This window comes from Solanum lycopersicum, chromosome 7 (assembly GCF_036512215.1).
Source record: "Solanum lycopersicum chromosome 7, SLM_r2.1".
NCBI lineage: Eukaryota > Viridiplantae > Streptophyta > Magnoliopsida > Solanales > Solanaceae > Solanum > Solanum lycopersicum.
Window position 1 is genome coordinate 8,775,953 of NC_090806.1, and position 11,903 is coordinate 8,787,855.

Consider the following 11,903-nt stretch of genomic DNA (forward strand, 5'->3'; position numbering starts at 1 on the left):
ATTTCACACACTTTCCCCTAGTTTTAACGAAAAATATTTTGATTGTAGAATAATTTCATCACATGAAACACGAAACATGGAGAAGCTAAGAGGGTCCGCTTGGTAGTTCTATACTTCTTCTAATTATTATTATTAATTATATCACATGAAACACGAAGCATGATGAAGCTAAGAGGGCCCGCTTGGTAATTCTATACTTCTTCTAATTTTAATTATTATTATTTATTGTTTTTATTTTTATTACTATTATTATATTGTTTTGTATTTGCCCATCTTGTCTATATAATAAAATGGGGGATTTTTTATCCATGCACCAACCAAATATCAATAGCAAAAAACATATGAATTGTACCTCCTTTAAAGACATGAAATCAATTTTTGCTCTCATCCTCCTCATTTCATTTGCTTTGGTAAGTCAAATTTCTATCCATTAACAATGCACAAAAATAATTTAAACAATTATTTTATTTAAAAGTAATTATAGATAACTCTATTTAATGTTTGTTATGGAAGAAATTCTATCTCTATTAGAAATAGAGGGTTTCTTACCTCGTAATTAATGAAAAAATTGAGTTATAAAACAATGTTTTTTCAAGAAAAATATGTATTTTCAACGAAATCAACTTACTGAGAGAAACAAATTTACATTGAAATACTGGAAAAATATCGTAATTTTTATATGTGAAACACTACTTGATTAACATTTTGAGTATGGCATTTTTGAGCAGTATGCAAGCAGATCAGATGCAAGAAGAAACCCTGGTGTTCCTTTCGAGCCAGGCCAACTCTAACTGCTTATTATCATGATGAAGCTAGTCTGAAACAAGAAAAGTCTTTTGAACCAAGGCCAACTGCAACTTCTTATCACGATAATGAAGTTGGTCTTAAAGAAAAAAAGTTTTTTGAACCAAGACCGACATTAGCTGCTTACTATCATGATGGTGCTAGTCTCGAACAAGAAAAATCATCCTTTACTAAAGATTTTGAACCAAGGCCGACTTTAACTTCTTATCGTGATGATGAAGTCAGTCTTAAAGAAGAAAACTCTTTTAAACCAAGGCCGACTTTAACTTCTTACCATCATGGTGATGTTGGCCTCAAACAAGTAAAATCATCTTTTACTAAAGATTTTGAGCCAAGGCCCATTTTAACTTCTTACCATGATAATGAAGTTAGTCTTGAAGAAGAAAGGTCTTTTGAACCAAGGCCGACTTTAACTGCTTACTATCATGGTGATGTTGGCCTCAAACAAGTAAAATCATCTTTTACTAAAGATTTTGAGCCAAGGCCCACTTTAACTTCTTACCATGATAATGAAGTTAGTCTTGAAGAAGAAAGGTCTTTTGAACCAAGGCCGACTTTAACTGCTTACTATCATGGTGATGTTGGCCTCAGACAAGTAAAATCATCTTTTACTAAAGATTTTGAGCCAAGGCCCACTTTAACTTCATACCATGATAATGAAGTTAGTCTTGAAGAATAAAGGTCTTTTGAACCAAGGCCGACTTTAACTGCTTACTATCATGGTGATGTTGGCCTCAAACAAGTAAAATCAACTTTTACGAAAGATTTTGAGCCAAGGACCACTTTAACTTCTTACCATGATAATGAAGTTAGTCTTGAAGAAGAAAGGTCTTTTGAACCAAGGACAAATGTTAGCGTGTAGAACGATTAATATAGCAAAAACATTTGTGTTTCATTTAGTTTTCTTGTAAACTCCCTCCGTGTGAACGCCCTTTGGATGTTATGTGGTTTATATAATAAGGAAGAATTAACATTTGTACCATAGTATTTCTTGAATTTAGTGTGATGGTTGTTTCATTGTGTGCAAATTGTCCATATTTTGAGAGTGCAAATTGAGGGTCTATATGAAGGAATTACCCTACCACAATTTCTCTTCACACTATTTTTAAAAATTGTATCCTCATACATATATAATTGTATAAAATATGTGAATATAAAGTAAGAGAAGAAGAAGAAATAGTATTATTTTAATACGTACATTTTAGAAGTGTGCAAATATTGAATCGATCGATAAACTGAATCAAAAAAGTGTTGTTAGTTTATTGGATTAATAGTTAAGTAATGGTTTTATAAAAAATATATTGGCTTATTGGTTGGATATTGATTTTTTATAATTGAGTGTTTGGGTTAATCGATAACTTATTAAGAATATAATAGTTAACTATTTCAATTATTAATCATATATAAATATCAAATAAAAATATTAATATAATTCCTATATTAGACGAGCCGTGGTGCCCCCATGAAGGTGGGGCAGACCACTGTAAGTTGGGTCAAAAAGAGTTTTTTTTTTAATTAGATAAAATCCATGTCGTTTTACCCAAGCCTAAGACCCTTTATCAAAGTTATTTTAACCCTGTCACGGCTCAACCTACCGGGATGTGCAGATACCCGCTCTAACACCTAAGTAGAAGAACCTTTATACCCCAAAGATTTAAACATGCGGAAAAATTAACGAAGGACGGATATAATAGAGATCAAAATCTTTACAAAAGGGATCTTTTTCAACGAACTAGTTAAGACTCTTAAAGTAACTAACAACCCTAAAGATCTAGTCTAACAGGTACAAGAGCTATTAACAGTAAAAATTGGACAAAATAACAAAAGACACAACTCCCACTATACAGAAAAAAATAGAAGCTGTTGCAGAATTTCATTATCTTCACCAAATGAGACATCACCAATCTTGGATCCAGACTATGTCAAAAGACATAGCAAGAGTAGTATCAGTAAAACCACACGTACTAGTAGGCATCATCGGTTAACCCGACACCCACTTCATAAGATAAAAAATAAAGAGTAAGATCATGCATTTAACCACTCGCTTCTCCACCCTTGTCCTCTCTTAGAACACATGTGGGTTTACACCTCTGAATACTATCCACTTTTCTCACAACTAACACTTCCGGTTTTATTAGATCATAGTGTAAACATGATAACCCCGGCTAATATTCCCAAGTACTAACACCTTCCTTTCCTACCACTCGATCGTGTCATACCCCTAAATTCTCGTCACCTTGCCTAACCAAGGCCATGTAGTTTCGTTACCTTAAGATCTAACCTTAGCCCACTCTATTTTGGTACTTACCCAAACAAACACCTCTCACTGTTCCTCACTCGCCCCTAGAACCCTCTCAAGGCCTTATACACCATGTCACATCTAGGATGTATTTTAGGTCGTGACACCATTGTCTTAAATACTATGCCTTTTACAAGGATATCTATATGATTAACTTAGAAACCACGTTGGGTATAATGACCGTTTGTGTGTGAATTTTATGTGTTAACTATATTTAAATTTTTTCATAATGCTATTGTTACATGTTGGTTTATGAGTAGCTGAGATTTGAGCTAAATGCTTGAATGGTCCTTGAGTAGACTAGGATTACATGTTAAACAATCTCTAAAGGATCTATCATGATCCATATTGTTTGAACCGTGTGAAAAATTGGGTATGGGTGATTGTTATGATTTTGGACATGTTTTAAATGGTTGTTAAGTCAGGATGTTGAACAAAAATCTTTCTTATTTACTAACTTGCACTATATTTGTCAGTTTGGGTGGTCTAGGACATATATGATAATAGGGATTTCAGTAAATCAAATTTAGTAAGAGTCTTGCAGTTTGTTTACTAAATTTGTCAAGATTCAGGATTTTCATGAGATGTTGAAGAAAAGTAGTAGCCTGATTATCAGAGTTAGTAGTGGACTTGGTTCACAAATGAAAACAATAGAGGAATTATAGATATTAATAGATTAAGTGGTTGAAATGTCTTTATTTGATAGATAGGGGAGTGGTGAAATGGCTTGGATGGTGAAGTTTACAACGGAAGGAGGTGAGGTGATTTAAGGTCTATGAGTCATAATTATTAGACCAGAAATAGTAGGAGTGTGCAGCTAAAGTTTGGGTTGGGTGATTCTTATATTTCATGTTTTCTTCCGAGTAATTGCATGATATTATGTGTTGGATTAGGATCGACCTATGATGCCTATACGTACATGTTATTTTTATTAATACTACTCTTGTTAAGGACAAGAGTTGAAATATATTTTGGACAAACTTTGTTGTGTATTTTCATATATGCTTAAAGAGTTTTAAGAAAGAGTGAACTAATTCTACTTTAAAATATAACATATAAAACCCAAGACAATTATAGCACAAGTAGCACATAGACAATTTAATCAGGTCCTAAACTTGTGACCTCTTGTGCCAAAGGTGGACCTAACATTTTCAAGGATGCAAGTATTGTTGGAAAGTAGGAGAGCATATAAGTAGTTTTTATGATTGATAAAGTGAAGGCATGGTTCACTACTTGTTGACGTATGCGTACTCTATCTGCAGATGACCTATACCATTATGAGAGATTGCGGTAAAGAAGAAAAGGTAATGCGGCAAAGAAGAAAAAGTGCAGAAATAAAGAAGGAAAAGAAGGAAAAAATATGGAAAGAAATAAAGAAGGAAAGAAACAAAAAAGTAGCAATTCAAGTCCAAAAAAAGAAATAAATGAAGAAGTTACATTTCAAGTCAAATAAGGAAAGAAGTAAATATAGAAAAATTCAAGAATGAAAAAGATTTGTAATTCCTTTCCTTGTAGAAGTTGAATGCAAATCAAAATCTATAAAAGGATCAAGAAGTTGAAGAAAAAAAGTGTCTTTGCATGTACACAAATCGAGAGAATTTTTCAGCAAACCAAAACGATAACTATTGCATATTCACGAAATATATCATCTTGAGAGCAGTATTTACTGTAGAAAAAATGCAGGCCTTCGGCACAATAAAGTAAGGACTAGGTTCACGATTTTTGTTCGACTCTGAACTATTGAATGTTGAAGTCTGATCAATTAAAGTCTAGGGTTATTAGTCTTTGTTGATTTGTTCTAGGTTTATTATTGAGTTGTAATGATTCCTAGATTGTGTAACAAGAAATGAGTTTGACTTCTTGGGAGTAGAGTCTTGAGAGAATTGTAACAAGAAGAGGATTTGACTTCTTGGGGGAGAGGTTGTGAGAATTGTAAACAAAAAGTGAGTTTGACTTCTTGGGTGGTTAGATTTAAGAAGAGTAGAGAGTTTTTGTAAACAAGAAGCGAGTTTGACTTCTTGGTGAGTGGTGAGAGTTTTCGATTATAAATAATCGAAAAGGGTAGAAGTTTAGAGTTAGATTCATTGATTAACGGAGTTGTAAATCTTGTATTAATATAAAACTTCGGTGTGGTTTTTCCCTTCCTTGATTTAGGAAGATTTCCACGATAAATCTTGTTTTATTATGTTGCGACAGAATTACAAGAATCTGGTTCTTGTATCAGGGTAAGGTTTCTTCGATTGGTATCAGAGCAGATCTTTTCATTGAAAAACTAACATCCTGAAAAAGATCAATGGATGCACCACCTACATCACAGGAAGGAGCTTCTCAAACTCGACCAGCAGTGTTTAATGGAAAGTATATGGATGGCGGAAGAATCGCATGATAGATCACTTACTAGGAGAAAACCCAAACCTATGTGAGTTGTGTTGGACGGTCCAATCATACCATAAAGAATGGAACTGATGAAACCACTCAAGTACCAAAGGATAGGAAATAATGGAATGTTGCAGATAAACTTGCACTTTCGAACAATGCTAAAGTAAAAAAGATCTTGATATGCGGAATAGGTCCAGATGAATATAATTGAATCTCATCATGTCAAGATGCAAAAGCAATATTGGAAACTTTGTAACTGCGCATGAAGGAACAACTCAGGTAAAGAAGTCTAAAATAGATAACTTGAACAGACAATATGAACTGTTTCAAATGGCAAAAGGTGAAACAATCCAAGAGATGCACACCAGGTTCACTGCTATCATTAATAAAATCTACTCACTAGGTAAAATAATTCCCGATGGGAAAGAAGTCAAAATACATTTGAGTGTTCTTCCAGAATCTTGGGAAAGCAAAATAGAAGTCAATACTGAAGCACGTGATCTAGATAAGTTAGCTATGGATGAACTAGTTGGAAATCCTATGACCTATGAACTCAAGAAAAAACAAGAAAAGAAAATTGGAGGCAAAGGAAAAGAGAAGAATCTGGTTCTTACAGACACAACCTTAGAAAATTTTGAGGATGAAAACATTGCGTTAATGACAAAAAGGTTCTCAAAAATGTTAAAAAGGGGACAAGTGTTCCACATAAGGAACTCACAAAAAATCACTGAAAAATCTAATAGATTAAGTATGTCACAAGTGTGGAAGTCCGGATCACTTTGAGAAGTTTTGTCCATTAAAAGTTCTAGAGAAAAAGAGGAATAGTTCTGAGAACGAAAAGGAAATCAAGAATGATAAGTACATACCCAAATGAATGACCGATCAAGAAGCTGATCTCTCAATGAAAAAGGCTTTGCCGCTACGGGGGACTTATCAGAAAAAGAATCTGAGGATGGAGGGTTCGAAAATTAATCACTACTAGCAATAGAACAAACAAATAAATATGATTTTCTTGCACTCATTGCTGAAACGAATTCTGAAGACGATGAAGTAGATGACAAACAAAGCAAGATAAGTTTTCATCACATTAAAGTAAATATTGAGTCATATTCTAAAAAGGAACTAGAGCTCCTATTGAGTTCTCCTATAGATGCATATCAGTCAATCAATTCTGAAAGAGAACAAATGATGGAAAACTATGCATCTTTAGGAGAAGAAAACGACAATATTAGGAAAACAATCAATGTCTTCAAGATAAATAAAAAGGACGGATTCAAACCTCAAATTTAAGTCACAAGGGCAAAAACTCTGCTAGTGAACTTCAATTAGCTTTGAAAAAAAAATATTGTTAACCATAAATTGTCAGGCCTTAGAAATAAATATGTTGATACAAGAAAATCTTGATCATACCAAATTTGATCTAGAACAAAATCTTTGGTGGACCAGGTCCTCTTAAATTTAAACTAAGATTCAAGAAAGGCAAATCACCAGTCGAAGTGGGATAGATTTTAGAAAATAGAATAATCTTGCAGCACAAATTATTCACATGTCTAAAAGTTTATGCACTCATTGTGGAAACTCAGGTCATATAAAGAATCAATGTAAAGCTCTATTTGACGCTTTTCAAAAAAATGATAAGTTCACCAAAAAGAAAAAGGTTGATACGAACATCATGATGTTAAGTTCACCAAAGATAAAAATAAATGATGTCGATAACCCCTTTCTTCCATTATTATAGCCTTATTTTTCAACCCCATTCCATATTTTCCCCATATTTTCATTAACTCCATTGTTCTCTTTGTTATATCCAATGTTCTTTCAATTCTGACATTAGCTCAGGATCAAACCACCATATCTTCAACGTGTGGGCCATCTATTTCAAATTGAGTATTCATATATCCGTGAAGAAAAATATTAGCGCTACTCGATCTCTAAGAGCAAATAATCCGCTTAACTTGTACGAACATTCTTCAATCAAATATGCATAATTAGATGAAGTTTCTTTTAGAATATGGACAATTTTTTGACACACATTAGTCTACTTATGGACTTAATATGCTTTGGATAATAAGTCGTCCAAGGTTTATGTCGTAAACAAGATTTGGTTTTTTCTTCACTAGTATCTAGGAGTTGGTTTTGAAAAGACCAAGGCTTAAGTGGACAACTTGGGTTGGAACTATGACAATCATTGGACGTGTAACATTTCAGTAAATTATCACACATTTCGAAAAGGGTTATGCATAAAAAAAGTAGTCGTAAGATTGTGAAATCATCAAGATATATAAAATTGATGTCATTTGACAGAGATATGTTATGAATGCAATGAAATTTTGTCACGATTCAAAAATGGATGTGATGAAACTCATCTAATCTTACCAAGAAAAGTCAATCTATAAGCCAACAATAAGAAAGGGATGCAGAAATAATCTGATAAGAACAAAAACAAGGAAACTTAGTCATTATAAAATACCCCAAAAAATTGATTGTCACGTGTACAAGTCATTAGTATAATAATACATAGTTCAAAAGATAAATAATTCTTAATATCTTTGTCTCTCGAATAGAACATAACATAAGTAAAGAACAAAAGGGTTCGTCAGAATGACAAACAACTACCTCTCTGGTGTCCATAGAAAGCCTCAAATATAAATAGAAGGAGAACAATCACATAGACCCGGGATCGGAACCTACACAAGTGTAGTAACAAGGAATGAGTACCCAGAAAACACCATACTCAGTAGGTAACCCAATAAATGCAACATAAGAACATATAGATATAGGAACTCCTTTCATCCCAACCGATCCACCAAAACTACAATCTACACATAAATCAACCCAACCTTACTATTTATAATACACAATTCACAAGTTTCCATAATCATAGTCCACCCATTACAATTCATCAATCAAAAATATCATGTTCATGAAACACAAGTATCAAGATCGTCAAGCAAAATAATCAAGTACACTAAACACAAATATCAAGATTATCATTCACACATGTCAATTGGGACTCATGGGCAAGACCCATAATCCATGAGCTTGCTGGTAATGACCTTGGCATGACATTGACCTTGACATTAGTAACACTTGCCAGTAATGACTTTGGCATCAACAACACTCACTGACAATGATACTCTGAGTTAGCACATGTTAAAGACTACGATGATTAGTGAATACCTCGCATGCTCACACTTAAACCCATAAAGGTAATACCACAAGATTTTGAGAGAAAACATTGCCGCTCCCAACCTTCAATTGTCTTGAAGCATAAGATATGATGTTCATTTCCTACATTAACACAACACCCTATTCCGAATGAGAATTATCACAATAAACATGGAATCTTTACCCTCTAGCGGCAAAGTTAGGATATATGTTGTAGTCAAAAGATACTTGAGCTTTCCACCTTTTGGAAATTGTCTTCACACTTATCTGACCACTCGAATGGTACCTCATTTTTAGTCAATTTGGTTAAGTGTGTAGCAGTAAAAGTGAAGTTTTTCACAAGCCTGCGGTAGTAGCTAGCACGACTCACAAAACACCTAACTTATGTCATAGAGCTAGGTCAAACTCAATTCTTTGCTGCCTCAATCTTTTAAGGATCTACCATCACCCCTTCTTTTGAAACCATATGCCCGATAAAATCAACTGAGGGAATCCAATATTTACACTTAAAGAATTTGACATACAATTTTTGGTGTTCCCAAGATACTCAAAACAATACGAAGGTGATCTGCATGCTTCTCATTTTCCTTGGAGTAAATCAAGATATAACATATAAACATAATCACAAAAGAATCCAAGAATGGTTTGAACACCCCATTAATCAAACACATAAATGTTTCAGGCACATTAGTCAACCCAAATAACATCATCTAAAACTCATAATGCCTATACCGCGTCCTAAAAGTTGTCTAAGGTATATCCTCAAGAAAATGTTCAAGTTTAGTCTTGAGTTGTTTTCTCAACGCTGTTGGAGTCACGCGATAGTGAGGGATAGAAATTGGGCTAGTGCTCAACTCCAAATCAATACGAAAGTCTATGTATCTATTCAAATGCATATCAAGAAGATCTATAAGAAACACCTCCAAAAATTCAAAACCCATATGAATAGACTAAATAATAGGGGACTCTCCACCAATATCCCAAAGATGAGCTAAATACGCCAAACAACCATGCCCTACTAGATTGTTAGCCCGGAAGAAAGATATTATCTTTAATAGCTTAGGCCTATACTCCCCTTTTCACTCTAACCTTCCCAATCTGGGATCTTTAGAGTCATTTATTAGCATTAAAATTCACTACAACAAAACTAGGAGAGAACAAAATAAAATCCAAGATCACATGAAACTATAGATTATTCAATATGACTAAACCTACCCGAGTTTGTAGGCTCATAAGAAACACATAAAAATAAGTATACACATGGAAGACTCTCCAACAAAAGTAGCAAATAGATAGGGGCATCAAAGGTATCACAATTCAAATAAAATCCCAGAGAAAAATTAACATACAAATAGGAATAAGTGAAACCCGAATCAAACAACACAATAGTCATCCAATCATAGACAAGAATAGTACCTGTTATCACAACGTCTAAATTCCTAATCCCATGGTCTGCTAGGAAATGCGTAACACTGAGCTCTACCATTTTTTCAAGAAACCCCCATTCCAGAAATGTGTAACAATAAGCACTACCATCTTCTCAGATTAAAAGTGTTGAATAAGGAGTTTTTGGCATTGTTTCAGCATAAAAATTTCATTTTTGCCCCATTTTCGCGATCTGCATAAGCCTTCTATAGCAGACGCCTTCCACTATAGCAAACTATGTGAACTTCAGAGACTTAGAAATCCCTGAAAAATCTCATTTTCACAACATACCTCATTCTTTTGATGCATGAACTATCTCTTTCACGTTGAGTTCGATTTCTAGAATTTTACTTGCTTGAATATGATTTTGTGAAGCACTACGAGTTCCTTAATGTCTTGTCTACAAGAAATAACAAGAAAGCCTAGATATTACACCTCATCCATTCTCGTTTGTCCCTAGACCGTGCCTAGCGCAGTTCCATCTTAGCCTATTAAGGTATCCACTTGGCCTCTAGCTTTCCGCGGGGAAATTGTAACTTTATGTAAGAAGCTCATATACTTGAAGGCCTGGGGCTTTGCCTTTCATTGTATTCATATCCTCTCAGATAAAAACGCTTTCCCCATCAACAACATCAAAGTATTAGCACAATTTTTTAGGCTATTAAAGGCATCTTTGATAACATTTTCCAGAGTCTTTTAGATGAGAGTTGGAAGTAACTTACCCAATTTAGTGAGTTGATTTTCATTGGAATATGTTATTTCTGCCATCTTTTGGAGGCCATTTTCTCTAGAGGTAGAAGAAGGGAGTGAGGGACTAGGAGGCCTCACATCATCAGGCATTTTCAGATATTCAGAACATGCCTTAAATGGAAGGTCTCACTCAAAGCAACAATAGTACCCACAGGGTTATATACGTTTGCACTCTCAAACACACCCAAGCATTGCATTCTCCACTTCTTGATTTTGGGTGAATAAGTATCCCACTTCTTCTCAATATCAATAATTCCAGTAGCAGGGCAAGATTAGTCAATTTTGAAATAGGTCACTCTCACCTTAGCACTCAACTTGATAATCAACACAGGAAAGGGCATAGAGAAGGTAGGTTGATGAGGTTTCTTTTAATTAGCAAACCAACCACTTCCCCAAAATTCACATAAAATACTAGACATGATGCACACAATTAGGATGACAACTATTATGTTGACATTTTGATGATTTTTCAAAGGCATGAAGCCGGAACAAACAAAATTGATCCAGAACTCTGCTTCAAAATAGAGTAATTGTCTAGAGCTCATGTTAGTTGACCAACAAGAATAGTATTATTCTTTTGTGGATCATTATATTACATATGGAGTTGATGACTTGGGTTGATATCAATTTCTTTGCCCCTTAGAATAGAAGATCAAGACAATTAGGGGACTCTTCGACCCTTCCATCGAATTTTGTGTCTTTTAATAAGAGACATAAAACTCTTACACCAGATTGGTTAGTAGCCTCCGGGAACATCAAAGAAGGGGGACTGATCCCTCTCAATCTTAGCGGATAGATATAAAAATAATTAGCATGATTTAGCTAGGCAGATTGAAGAGAGAGGGGTAGGTAGAAGAGTTAAATGACGTGGCTTCTAATACCAAATTAAATCACACATACAAGCACACACCAACTTTTTATGAAAGTTTATTTTATGTTCTTACTTTATATTTACATATTTTAACACATTGTTATAGGTATGAGGATAAAAATAAAAATAAGTGAAGAGAAATTATGATAAGGTAATTCCTTCAAATAGAGGTGATCCAATGCTAAACACTCTAAGAATAAGGAAAAA

General features: G+C 34.2%; 1 pseudogene; it reads left to right on the top strand.

The window, feature by feature from the left end:
- The first annotated feature begins 318 nt into the window (after positions 1 to 318).
- LOC104648268 (uncharacterized) lies at positions 319 to 1,608 on the top strand (annotated as a pseudogene).
- Positions 1,609 to 11,903: the final 10,295 nt, after the last annotated feature.